This window comes from Castanea sativa, chromosome 12 (genome assembly GCF_040712315.1).
Source record: "Castanea sativa cultivar Marrone di Chiusa Pesio chromosome 12, ASM4071231v1".
NCBI classification, from domain to species: Eukaryota; Viridiplantae; Streptophyta; class Magnoliopsida; order Fagales; family Fagaceae; genus Castanea; species Castanea sativa.
The window spans coordinates 40,744,824-40,757,451 of NC_134024.1; the positions used below are offsets into that span (position 1 = coordinate 40,744,824).

The 12,628-nt window shown below is 33.3% G+C and overlaps 1 long non-coding RNA gene across 2 annotated transcripts; it reads left to right on the forward strand.

Annotated features, from left to right (window-relative positions):
• Positions 1–4,976: 4,976 nt before the first annotated feature.
• On the forward strand, positions 4,977–11,105 carry LOC142620898 (uncharacterized). Of its 2 annotated transcripts, none has more exons than XR_012841654.1 (5): positions 4,977–5,131; positions 5,775–5,885; positions 6,130–6,264; positions 6,468–6,590; positions 9,671–11,105. It is a non-coding gene; the product is annotated as an uncharacterized LOC142620898 (long non-coding RNA). The 2 variants fall into 2 exon arrangements; XR_012841655.1 differs by lacking the exon at positions 9,671–11,105 and adding an exon at positions 8,757–9,603.
• The last annotated feature ends 1,523 nt before the right edge of the window (positions 11,106–12,628 follow it).

Consider the following 12,628-nt stretch of genomic DNA (forward strand, 5'->3'; position numbering starts at 1 on the left):
GCAATTGGCAGGAATTACATGTAAGTCATTGTCATTGTCTTTCTTCTTAATTCAAGTTCTATTTGTTGCTGCATTATCTTTGTCTCTTCAGTGTACATTTATAAATGGATTGCTCACCATATGTTTAATTAGAGTTGTCAATGACACTCCTAGCAGTTTGACTAGAATGAACAAAGAATGGCAAGAAAGAATGAACTAGAACTCAATGAATTTATATTTGTAATTGAGGACAAAGTTTGGAAAGTTAATAATGTTAGTTATAGTAATCAATAAATTAGGTGAAGATGCAAGAGGCAGGCATCATGAATTTATGATTGCAATTGAAGTCAAAGTTCAAAAAGTTCAAATTTCATTAATGGAAACCAATAAATATTGTGAATAATAGATAGTATTGATTAGTAATAAGACAAAGTTTAGTTACAAAATTGGTTGTAGCCTTAGGCTACAACCTTAATATTTTTTTATTGGAAGTGAATTTTGACAAATCCACCATAGAATTAATTCTTTGTCCTTAGTAATATTACTAAATGGCCTTAGCCATATGCTACCATTATTCTGCAGTGTTAGGAAAATGTCTTTCACCCGATCATCCCATGTGATGCTCGTGCAGAGGCATGGGTGAGCTTAATATTATTTGAATTTCATTTCTCCCATAAACATCTTTTTCCTCTGCATTTTGTTAGTTAGATATTTATTTCTTTTTATTTTTTTTCCTCTGTTACATTTCATAGTGAATTGATAATACACCTTTATAAACATCTAAGCATATACATATGGTTCCAATTTTATTTGATGTTCCCAAAGGGATGTCTAATGAAATTGCATAGGTTCTCTGAAAGTTGTGGCTAATGTCCTAGTCAAATATACTTTCATGGGCTGGAAAGCTTTTACTGCCAAAGGTATTATTAATTTATTGTTTTATCCCATGTTTCCCTTCAAAATTATGCTTATGGGTTGTCCTCATTTTAGAAATCCTAAGTGCAAGCTGATTAGAAATAAAAGGAATGACATATTGACAGGTAATTCAAAATGAATAAATTAGAATTCTAATTCTTATATTTTCCCTTCTTGTCCTTTACGTATAATTTGGTTTGCTTTAATTTAAAGTATGTAAAAGGGGTTTTATTTGTTTGGACTTATAGGAACGTGGCAACGGTGAAGGGAGACCCTTTACCTGCAACTAATGTGGTCATGTATAGTAAAAGCTTGATTTTTATGTGCAGGGTAGCGAACAGTTCAGAATAAAGGAAAGCCTCGACAGTTGAAAAATAAGGCCAGATGTTTATAGAGTCTTCCAAATGGCAACCAATCCTGAAATGGGGAGGGGATTCAATTTTGTTTGTCCAGGTGCATGGTCATGACTGGTTGTTTTAGCTGGGCTGTTAAGGATTCTATGATAGCAACTGTTTTGTCTTTGTGTGAAGGATTGTTGAAGTTGCAAGCCTGCAAGCTTTGGGATTTCTCTATGTTAGTATTCTTAGAAGTAACGTCTTCTCATGAACTATATTACACTACAAAAATTTGCTGTCATGTTCAAATTGGTAAAAAAAAAAAATCAAAGTTGTTTGGAGAGAATGAGTCCGATGTATCTTTTCAAACTTTGCTCTCAGATGTCATATTAGTCTATCAAGATTATCTACCATTCTACCTTTTTCTAAAAAAACAAAAAAATAATTCTTTTCATATGTAGTTGAAAATTTTCAGTCATTCTTTAAACACTTGAACTCCTACTTTGTTTATATAATTGAGTTGTTGACTTTACTAAAATCACTATGTTATCATGAATAACTGAATGCTTGACTCTAGGCGTGGCAATTCATGTTCACGGATCGGATTTGTGTCGTATTGAGCTGTGAGTATTCGGCTTTATGGATTGACCTGAACCCGACTTGTTTAGTAAACATGTTAAGAATCATCAATCCTAACACAATTTGTTTATTAAATAGGTCAACCCGACATGACACGTTTAACCCATTTAAATAACAAGTCTTGTAAAGGTCAATACAAATGACCCATTTAATAATCTATCTATATCTATAATAATAGATAAAACTGAAAGAAAATCCAATTAGATTTCAATTGGAATTCAATTAAAATCTAATTTTGCACCACGTGTCCCATCTAATCTAAGTTTTTAAATTTTTGTGCTAAGTGAGTTAATTCAATGTAAAAATTAGATTTCAATTAAAGTTTAATTTTGCAATATGTATCCCATCTAATCTAAATTTTTTAATTTTTGTACCAAATGAGTTAATTTAGTGTATGAAGGGGATAAAAATAGGAGATGGGTATTCCCATAGAACTCGAAGGGACGGAGAGCATGTAGACGGATCGACACCGTAGGTGACGCGACTATGACGGTTAAATTTGGCTGAGTATCCGTCATGTACATATTAATTGAAGATTCCAGGTTGTATGTCATTTGATATGTTTTAAATCAACTTTTGCTTTATCCACACGCAAGCGTGCATGCTTGGACTTCTTGCGACACACGTTTGAGAAGACTCCTATATGGAAAGTAACTTGAGGGGGAAGTTGTATCCTAAAAGAAAGGCAATTCTACCTAATATAAATACCCCAGAAACCCTAGATATGAAGGTACGCACAATATTCTTAACTCTGGCATTCTAGGGTTAAAAAAAAAACAAAATTCTAACTTGACCTTCGGAGGGTTTTTGGCCGGCACCACACCGGTGCTCTCTTTTAGGTTCTCTATTTTCTTTTTGCAGGTATTGCTTTGGTTTGAGGAATGCTTGCAACTCACTGGTGATTTTTTCGGCATCATCAATGTAAAAAACGAGGAATCTAATATAAGTAAACCATAATTTTTGAATGATTTTATATTTATGAGTCTTTTTTTTTTTAGAACTAAAAACAATTCAAGTTTATAAATCATCTATATATATATATATATATATATATATATATATATATATATATAAGTAAAGCTGAAAGAAAATCCTATTAGATTTTAAATTGAAATTCAATTAAAGTCTAATTTTGAGTCACGCGCGTGTCCCATCTGATCAAAATTTTAAATTTTTTTAACCAAGTTGGTTAGTTCAGCGTAAAAATTTGATTTCAATTAGAGTTTAATTTTATGGCATGTGTTCCATCTAATCGAAATTTTTTAATTTTTGTGTCAAATGAGTTAATTTAGAGTAGAAAACGATGAGTCCAATATAAATAAATCATAAAAAACATAAATATATATCTAACATTATATATAAAATTATAGGAAGAGAGAGTTTGAATGATTTTATATTTATGAGCCTTTTTTTTATTAACTAAAAACAACTCATTTCGCGTGCACACACACACACACACACATATATATTAATAGGTAAAACTTAGAGAAAATCCAATTAGATTCTACAATTGAAGTCCAATTTTGCGCCATGTGTCCTAAATTATTTATTTTTAGAGAGAGTTTTCTTTCTTAATTTTGGAATCAAATGTAGGACCATATCATAAATATCCATTCAAGTGAGTTGTTGTGTACAAAAACAAAAGAATTTAGAATTAATAAACATAAAAATATTTTTAAAATGGACAATTTACATTTTCTACCTAATAACATTCTTACAAGACTTTTTTAAAGAGTTAAAAAATATATATAAGAATGACTATCAATAATATTTAAATTATATATGTAAGATTATTAAACTATGTATTTTAATGTGTATCTTTTAAGTATATCCATGCATATGCATAAGGTTATAAGTTAGTTTGATTAATAAGTCATACCTGATCTGAATAACTTGTTATCAATTCTCATATATTTAAAATTAAAATACAATTACAACCATAAATATAGTAATAAATATATAATTAGAACAAAAAATTAAGCAATTATAATAAAATAATAATAACTAATATCTTTATAAGCTAAATGAATCAAATAGGTCAGACGAGTTTCTCATGTTGAACACAAACTGACCCATTTATTAAATCTCTTGTAAAAGTTAGTGACAATGGTTTGTAGATGCATGATTTACGACATGAAATGGGCAAGGACATAGTTTATCAAGAGTTCCCTAAAGAGCATGGAAAGCAGAGTAGATTGTGGTTATATATTTGAGGACATTAATAATGATCTTACAAAAATATGGTAAGAGGTTATTTTGAAAACTTGAGCATGTACCCTTTTATATAGATCAATAGAATTCTTCTAAAAAAAAAGTTCAATAGACTTAGAATGGTTTTGGTAATCTTACATTTTGCAATTCATTAATCATTTTGTTCATGATTATAAACAAAAGCAATTTAAGGCATAGTCTTGATGTTACTTGAACCAAAATAGGCACATTGGAACTCAGAGTGTCCTTTTATAAATGTATCATCTTAAATTGCTCGTAATTGGTAATGTTCACCTTTTGTACGATCTTGAAACATCTTTCTAATGGCTTAAGCTTTCTCAATCAGAGTTGATATCCTTCAAAATCTATTCCATCAAATTTCCATCCAATTAAGCAGTTTTCAAAAACTTATTGAAACCCTAAACTTGATTGGAATCCTAGTCCTAAGAAATTGGTTCTTGAAGATTGTATAACTTTACCCAAGTGCACTCATAAATTGGAGCTCATAAAATTTAAATTAAAAAACCTTAAATTTCTTAGTTGTAAACTCTTGATATTATCTCAATAAAATTTCTAAACTTTTCACTAAAACAAATCTAAAAAATCTAAAATTTCTAGGATGCTTTTTAGTAGTGTAATTATAACAACAATTTTTAGTATTTAAAGAACATTACATATACTTCTACATACCTTTTCGCTCCCATGTCTTTCAATAAATACAAACTACGTTACTGGAATAACATTACCAAACACTAGTGTCTCACGCCTCCAACAAATACAGAGAGAGAGAGAGAGAGAGAGAGAGAGAGAGTGGAGCATCCTCCTATGCACGTGCCATTTTGGCGCCTAAAATTCCTCTCAACTTCCAATCACTCTCCATGCGCTCTCTTTCTCTGAAACTCAATGAAGAGACGAATTTCCAAAACTACCCATAAAGATCCATCATCGATCATCGGAGCAACTCTACCACAACAAACGGGTCGTCTCCGTGGAGTTCGGAGTTCGGAGCTCCGATTTCCGCATTCCAAATCCAACTTCCCAATCAACCAAAGGTTGTTTTCCTAATTCATTCATTTTTCTTTCTTTCTTTCTTTCTTTTTTTTTTTTTTTCCTTCATGTAATTGATTTTTCATTTATGTTCCTTTTGGTTCAGATTTTTTCCAGTTGAGATTAATTAACGAGTTCTAAGTTTCAATTAGGAAAAAATTTTAGCACGGAAAATGGATTTATATATAATTAGGGTTTAGAAATTTCATAAAGAAAAATTAGGTAATTAGAGTAGAATGTTGGTACACTAAGAAACAAAGACAAAAATGCCTTTCACTAACTGGGCGATTCCATGTTCTTGCTTGCATGTGATACCGATGCATAGCTAATATGACTCACCAAAAGAATACAAATTTAAACTAGAATTACACTTTATGCCTTGAAATACTGATGCATACTTAGCAGATTTGACATGGGCATTCTGGCATATACATCGTGATTCTTTTTTTGGATTTTATTGCTTGTATGAATTTTTTTACTCTTATAAAATAAAAAAATTGCAGTAGTCGTTATTAGGCAAATGATTGGGTCTATTTCTCTAATTTTTTTTCCAGTGCACTTATCATTATGCACAATGGCATACTGCTCCACGATAAAATCATTTAAATTAAATTGATGTTTCCTACTAATTAAATCATTTCCATGTAGATATCAGCTGCTGGAAAAGAGTAAAGCTTACAGATCTTGATGTCCATATTCCCTTAAGTTGCAGAAGAAATGCTTCTTCCACAGCTTTAGAAGGAAGACAGAGTCCGAGATGTAAGTTTCTATTGCTGCCCATACATTGCTTTGCTCTCCTGGAGCTGCATATTCTTTGGGTTGTCGGTTTAACTTCTTATTTTCCTTTTCATAAAGTAAAAATATTGTTTCTCTTTGTGCTAAATGGTTAAATATATGCAAGCTCTATTGTCATAATTATTTTGTATTTCTAGTGGTAACAATCATAAGTAATTGCCTCTTGTGTTTGAAAATATTAATCATTCCATTTAAATGTAACATGCAGCCGATGACCCCAAAACTTCCGATTTTGCTTTTTTTAAGAAATTGAAGGAAAATGCAGACTGCAAATACAAATTCCATACATTGCTTAAAGAAGAAAACCCATCAAAGAAATTCAAAATTAGTGACTGTTCCGTAGGTAAGTGTTCAGAAATGCGTCTCAACTACAATTTGGGTTTATTCATATATTTTTTTTTCTCCTGGTCTTAAAGGCTGGTATAAATTTTATTTTTATTTTTTTAAGAAATATTCTATGAATTTGAATTAGCCGTACTCAAAATATTTAAATGCAATGCACTGGTCTGGACATGATTATTTATGTGCTTTCTCTGTACTATGCAGAAAATACCAACAGTGTCAAATTTAGCTGTGAGGACTTCAGTTCCTCGTTGCTTGCTGAAAACATTGCACCTAGTAACTTTAGCTCACTCTTCTCACCTCTTGGTGGCACATCAATGAACTCAGGTGTGTGCTTTAAAGTTGGAATTTTTTTCTTTTACATGGTATGCTTCTGATTAATTATTTCTTGGTTATTTTTTGAATAAAAAGGGAAGAAAATCATGACAACAAATTGTTGCTCCTAATTCAGTAATAATTTTATGGTAATCTTGCTTGTAGATAAATGGAATGTTCACTCTTCTTTGAGTATGCAATCTAATTTTCATACCCTTTTTGCGATTTTATCATAACCTTTGAAGTTATCGTGTGGAATAGTTTCACATCTGATATCCAAAATGCGCTGGCCAGTCATTTTTAGCTTCTTTAAAAGTGGCAGATATAAACGCAGTTATACTGACTTATTAAACTTTTTTTTTTAGAGTGATATTGTACTTCTTGAGACCACTTTTAGCGATATCACCTGTTATTCTAAATCCCTAGCAAAAATTATTCCAATGCTTTGCAAGAGGTGAACTTTGCTTCTTTCATTGTTTTTTTTTTTTAAATTTATTTATTTATTTTTTATTTATAGGTAATAATACTTATATTGGAAAAAAACTGAACATCATGTTCACGATGGTGAACACTCTGAACAAGGAACAAATACAACCAAATCAAGAACTAAAAGGAAGGGAAAGTGAGAATTCATAAATCGAAATACAATCCGTACAACCCCAAATACGAGCCCACTGAAAAAAAAGTACTGAAGAGGAGATTTTAAGAGGTCTAAGGGTCTCTCATTGTCTTCAAAAAATGCAAGTATTACCTTCTTGCCAAACTATCCGCATTAAACATGCCGGGACCATATGGTTGATAGGTGCTTTCCAAATCAATTTCTCCAAGCAAAGAAAAGAGAGCTAACTGACTTTGGCATTGCCCACTGAATCCCAAATGCTTCAAAAGCTTCATACCATAAGGCGTGAGAAAACTTATAGTGAAGTAGAAGATGATCCACAGATTCCTCATTGCAACAACATACGCAACACCTATTAACCAGGGACTAACCTCTCTTAACAAGATTATCAATGCTGAGTATCCCATCCCTAGCTATTGTTCATAAAAAGAAAGACACTTGTTTAGGCACCTTTGCACACCAAATGCACTTTCAAGAAAATTCGTTAGTGCTAGGTCTAGACAACTTATAGTAAAAGCGCACATCAGACACACCAGCCGTAGTCAACTTCTAAGTCAGGTTATCATCCCCCTCACCCCTTGGCATAGAGGAATAAGGAAGCTCAAAAAAAGAATAAACATTATCCAGCTCCCAATCCTAAAAATCTTGACAGAATTGTAAATTCTAGCTCCTACTAGCCCCTTCTGAAGCAGATACTACCAAGTCAGAAATCCAAGCTTCTTTAGACATAGAACAAGCAAACATAATAGGAAAGAGTTCCTTTAAAGGAATAGGCCCACTCCATGTTTCATGCCAAAAACTAATACGGTGACCTTCCCCCGCATTATACACTAACTGACCGAAGAACTTTTTTGCTCCTTCCCTAATGCTCTTCCACATCCCACACCCATGTGTACCTCTTACCCCTCTAGTGCACCAGCCTCCTCTAGCCTCACCATATTTGGCTGCTATAACCTAATGCCATAACTTTTCCTTTCCTTCCCAAAACGCCAAAGCCACTTCCCAAGCAAGGCTTGATTAAACAAACCAACCCTCTGGATCCCCAAACCACTGACTCAACCAGCAGACAACTTTTTCCAAGCAATGATATTTAAAAAATCCTTGGAGGCCCCCTAAAGGAAATTCTTCTGAATCCTTTCTAGTATAGCTGCCACAGCTGGAGGGATAGTAAACAAGGATAAAAGCTCTGCTTCTTTCATTGTTGACCACTCGTTTCTTGGTAATTGATTCCTGGTGCTACTCATGCACTATGACACTTGTGGGGGGCTATTTGACAACATGGATAGAATTAGAAAGCCATCTAGGAATGGTTTTATAGTAGGCCAGGAGTAGACTAAATTGTATTTTAGTATTCCAAAAGGTGAGAGAGAGTTATTTGGCTTCAACATTCTTAAGTAGAATATTCACCACCACTTTATTTAATATCACTCTCAGTATGGGGCTCTGCTTCATAATTTAATATTACATGATTCATAATATCTTTAATTACAATATCCACATTAATGTTCTCATCTTGTAAATTATGATGCCAAATTAGAACCACTGATAAAATTTCTCAGGTTGCTATATATCCTGTGGAATTGGAATCCAGAACTTGATTTGATACTTGCAAGTACCCATTTTGACTTTTATTTTTTGGTTGGGAGAGATAACTCCACTGGAAGCTTGTACAACCTCAGCAGGTATATGCAGCACACATGAAAATATTGAGAAATATCAATGTGCTGAATCCTGGGGTTATGTATCCTTTGTTTGGTAGCTAAAATCATGGAAGGAAAGGAAGAAAAGAATATAGATTTTTTACAAGCTATTAAGAATTTTCAAAATCTATTCTCTCCCTAGCAACCCCATGGATTTTTAATGCTTATTTAAGTTAGATTATGACAATCTTTACTACCTCCAAACCTCACAACTATAGATGCTGGTGGAATGCTTTGCTTAATAGTATTAAATGCTTGCAAGTATGCCTTTATGTTCAAGGGCCCAGAACAGGCATGGAGACTTTTTTTTTTTTTTTTTTTTTTTCTAAAAAGAGAGAAATTACACGAATGGGTTGTGGAGACCTTGTATCCTCATATTGAAGAACTCCGTTCAAAGGGGTTAGACACATGACCATTAATAAGTTCTCTTTTTTTTTTTTTAGCCTTATATCATAGACTTGTAGAAATCATTTTTTTTCTAAAAAGAGACAAATTATGCGAATGGGTTGTGGAGACCTCGTACCCTCATATTGAAGAACTCTGTTCAAAGGGGTTAGACATATGACCATAAATAAGTTCTTTCTCTCTTTTTTTTTCTAGCCTCATATCATGGACTTGTAGAAATGTTCTCAGGTATGACTTTGTTTCTTTGCTTCTCAGTTGCCTGTTTCATGAGAGCAACAAAAACAATGTGTGCTCCTTTCTCTTGCCATATGGATATGACTTATTCTGTTGGTGTTGGTGATTAAGCTGAAATTACTTGTCTCTGGCAGGGTTTAATGGAAGTAGATATTGGTACCAAATCTCAGTTTCTTGCTTCTTTGGAATCTCATAGTCAGCTCAAAAAATTAATTCATATGCCTGTAAGGAACTATATGGAACTTGATTATGGTTCACACTTGGATGATGGCCCTTTATCTTGTTGGTTGAATAGATAGCCAGAGGTGGTTCTCTCAAAATTTTACACTCCCCCAAGCAATACTAGTATAGCATGTCTCAAGTATGAAATGATGAAACCCAGATTTCAAGTAGGAGGAAGAAGTCCTACATCAGTACTCAGTGTGATTCCACTTATGTTTTCAATCTAAAAGATATGGGATCTCTTGAATATAATCATCTCAAAGAACTGGATGACTTGCATCCAAAAAAAATAATTGATTGAAAGTGAGTCACGTCCTCTTCTTCTGGGTTGGGACTTTGACAGGAATACAGAGGAAAGAACCTTGTCTATTACTTGTCAAAATATAGAGCTGAGTGTGTATTCACCTTCATTAAGTTCCTGGGATGATTATTATCAGCACACTCTGGATGACAGGATAGGTGGAAAAGACTTGAGTGAATTTTCCTTCCTGTCCACATATTCTCCAAATGTTATTTCATTACCATGGTCCCATTTAGCCAGCTATAATGACCTTGATTTTGGAAACCAAGTTGAAGTCAAGAAAGATATAAATGCTGATTTTAACCATTTTCCTTTAGCTCTAACACTTGCACCAGAGTACTTACTCTGGCTGAAGATTGCAGAAATGACACTAAATGCAAAGATAGCAGCATGTTCCTTTCTCCTCATAATCTCCTATAATGAGTAAGGTTTTCTGTGAGAGATATCCTCATCCTGGTTTAGAAGGTTCCCTCCTTCACTCTGGACTCAATATTGATTTAGAATGGGATTGTCCATCATTAAGTGGTTCCTCAAGGAAGCATCATTCACCTTTCAACTATGCTCTTCAATCTTCCGGAAATGAACGAACATCTGCATGCTTTCTACTTAAAAGACAAAAATGGAAGTTGCCTGGATGGATCAAGTCATAGAAGAACCTTTAGTCTTGCCAATGATATTGTTAACATCCAAGACCTGCCCTTTGCTGCTCGATAAATCAAGCTGGGTTGGAACTTGAGGAAAATGTATTATGATGATAGTGAAGATGCTTCCAAGCACTTTGGACATGCTCTTCATGATTTCATTATGCTTATCTGTGGCTGCACGTTATTGTTAATGTGGCTACTTTGTTTGCTGGAATTTTTCTGTCTTAAAAGTTTTAGGTATAAGGAATACTTGGATGTATGGTGTCGAGTTAGATGGTGTATACGGTCAATCAATAGATCACTTTTGAAATTGACTGTTTATACTCGTGGGAGATATGATATTTCTTACTGTTTAAAGGGGGAAAAACTAAGGAAGGAAAACTCAGATTTTGATTCTGCTACCGCCACTGCATTGAAGCAAGGGCAAGGTGAAAGAATTTAGTAAACGAAAAATTATTAGTAACATACTAACATGCAAATTGAAAAAGGGTCTTGATTTTTCTACTTTTAGACTGTGTACCGCTACTTGACATTGTTTGCAATTCAACATGTTCACTAAAAAGACATTGGAGACAACTGAACTGAGAAAAGTGGACCTGAACCCGATAACCTGTTCAAATCCAAAACCATTTCCCTATCTTATGAGATAAATGACAAGAGGCTGAAAATAAATTGAAAGCTTTATCTTTTTTATTTAAATAAATAAATAAAAACTTCACCGATGAAAACAATATAAAATAAAAATTACTACATAAGTCAAATAGAATACTTAAATACTTTCCCGTATCTTGAGTTGGAAAAAAAAAAAGAAAAAAAAAGCTTATATTCGTGCTGGGTGTTTTTTCTCCTGTTTTGGGCTTTTTGGCTCTAGTGTTTTTCTTTTTTTACCACCAAGAAAAGAGAAAAAGTTACAAAACAACACGTTCATAATGGTTTAGAAAAATTTCAAAATCAAACTTGACAGTTAACACCCTATGATCAGCTAACAGACAAGAAAAAATGAACCCCTCTTCTCTCTTGTAGTCTAGGTCTGCTGTTATTAGTGCTGAGCAAGTCTTGGGGTTGTTAGTAGTCTTGTCTTTAATGGCTTTGGCATGCTTCTAGCTTGGTGTAAAACTTCTCTGACGGCAGCCAGTGTGGCATTTATTTGGTGGAGATCTGAGAGTGTAGTGATAGTATAGTACACATGATTTTTATTTTGTGAAGCACACAAATACACAAGGGGATTAAACGGTTCAAAACTTCAATTTTATACTCCCACCCATTGTTTCATGGTATCAATGCCAAATACTTGTTGAAGAAACTGCATACACAAAAGAAGTACTTGTACTACGGCCAAAATGGCCCAATACCACAATTTTCAGAAATTTTTAGCAAAAAAACACTGTTTCGGAACTAAATAGGGAAATACCACTTTTATGGTACTCGAGTTTGGCAAACTCGAGTACCATTTGGAACTCGAGTTTAAGACACTCGAGTTCCTAGAAGTTTTGCCACCGTGGCACTGCTGAGGTGGAAATTTGGCGAATAAAAAAAATAATGTGATACTCGAGCTTGGTATACTCGAGTACCATGCAACACAATACTCGAGTATAACATGCTCGAGTACTTTTTACAAATAAAATGTTGTTTATTTTATTTCTACAGTACTCGAGCTCACCAAGCTCGAGTACCTTGTAACTTTTTTTCACTTTTTTTTTGGGATTATCGACAAATAAACATAAACATAAAATGTTGTTTATTTTATTTCTACAGTACTCGAGCTCACCAAGCTCGAGTACCTTGTAACTTTTTTTTTTTTTGGATTATCGACAAATAAACATAAACATAAACATAAAATGTTGTTTATTTTATTTCTACAGTACTCGAGCTCACCAAGCTCGAGTACCTTGTAACTTTATTTTATTTTGTTTTGGGATTATCGA